This window comes from Cyprinodon variegatus, unplaced genomic scaffold (genome assembly GCF_000732505.1).
Source record: "Cyprinodon variegatus isolate N-32 unplaced genomic scaffold, C_variegatus-1.0 Scaffold57, whole genome shotgun sequence".
Taxonomy (NCBI): domain Eukaryota; kingdom Metazoa; phylum Chordata; class Actinopteri; order Cyprinodontiformes; family Cyprinodontidae; genus Cyprinodon; species Cyprinodon variegatus.
In genome coordinates, this window is record NW_015150510.1 from 127,064 (window position 1) to 128,648 (window position 1,585).

Sequence of the window (1,585 nt, forward strand, 5' to 3'; positions counted from 1 at the left end):
ATTTATGAATAGAAAACTGAGCTAAAATCAAACAGATAAAAAAAACTTAAAACGTTTGTGCTGCACTGACACCTTGTGGCTGATTCTCGTATCCCCCAGTGTTTGACATTGAAGTTCTGCATTAGTGATATTTCAAATCCTGGATCCTGGCTGTGGAGCAGCGCCTCCAACAAATATAGAACGGGCCACAAACAGGCACGCTCACATATTGGGCAGTGATTGTGCAAGACCAGTCTGCTTTTCAGTCTGTCGTGCATTGTAGAGAGAACTCACATGACAGTCAGGGGCATGACAGGCATCCAGATCACTTGGGGTAAGAGTTTAAATCAGAGGCGGCCAGCTGCTACCTCTTACCACCCAGACCTTGTTGGGAGAGCCACTGCTGACACTTGTAGTCCCAAAACCGGATTATCTGAGCAGTTCAGCGACAGGAGGTGGATTCCCTCTGATTGTATGTATTACCACCTTTCCTTCATTTCAGCTGATGTCTCTTGGCACAGATGGGGACTTATTTTAAAGGTTTGGGAGGAAATAGGAGCTTGTTAAGACAGTGATCACAGAAAAACCAGGCCATCTAGAAATTTGCCATGATCTGTAGGTGTAAGGTAGAATACATTATGATTTTTCAAATTAATTAACAGTTCCAGCTTTCAAAAGGCTGCAAAAGATCATTCAGAACAGCCTGTTTATGGAGATGAATCATTATGATATGCAAAAATATTTCAAAAATTCCCATTTCAGATACAAATAGATGCAGAATATGTTCCTCTTTATTTTGTGCAGCAAAATGTTGTGGTTTTAGCAGCGGAAACGCATTTAAATGTAAAATAATTTTTAAAATGCCCGTCATAGCACTGGGTGGCTCAGGTGGCAGAGCAGGCCGATCATTTGCAGAGGTTATAGAGCAGCTTCTTCAATTCCAGCCTCGAGGTCTGGTGTCCTGCACATTTTAGATGTGTCTGCTTCCCCATCTGAATCAAATTGCAGAATTACCTCCACAGCATGTAGTCATGTTCTAAAAAAGTCCTCCTAATGACTAGATTATTTGATTCAGATGCTTTAGGGCAGAGAAACGCCTAAAAGGTGCAGGACAGCAGACCAGGATGGAACTGAGGAGGCATGCAGACCGTGAAGGGGTCGAGCTTGGTTTGACTCCTGGTCTCAGTCCAGTTGGTGCATTTCTTTCCCTCTTCTTCTGGAGCCCAAAACATATAGATGTGTAGATTGGCAATAACAGTTCACCCAGATTTAGTAATTAGATGGATTCCACAAGGGTGCATTGATTTAAAAGGTATAGAGAGAATGTAAAATACATTTACTTTATCAATTAAATGATAGTAAAAATAAGTATACAACAAAAAGTGTTTTGTTCATCGCTTTCTTTCTTTCTTGAAACAGTATGCTCCTTCATGCGGTATCGTAATTCAACATGGAGAGACTCCCAGAGAAAAAATAAGATTTATCTATAAAGGTATTTTTAAGTCATATTCTTAAAAATGTTTTTAATTTAGGAAAACCAGCTGATTGCAGTGACTCATTGACTCTCTACAATCTCTGGCACTGAGCAAGCATGTAGTGAAAGTGG

At 40.5% G+C, this 1,585-nt stretch overlaps 1 protein-coding gene across 2 annotated transcripts in view; it reads left to right on the forward strand.

Moving 5' to 3' along the window:
* Positions 1-218: 218 nt before the first annotated feature.
* LOC107082617 (calcium-activated potassium channel subunit beta-2-like) overlaps positions 219-1,585 on the forward strand; it is a 7,957-nt gene continuing 6,590 nt past the window's right edge. Inside the window, exons 1-2 of one of the 2 annotated variants that reach the window (XM_015371389.1) lie at positions 219-451; positions 1,399-1,471. The gene's annotated coding sequence lies outside the window, so the exon portion shown is untranslated. The remainder of the gene's footprint in view (positions 452-1,398; positions 1,472-1,585) is intronic. The other variant, XM_015371390.1, reaches the window with a different exon arrangement.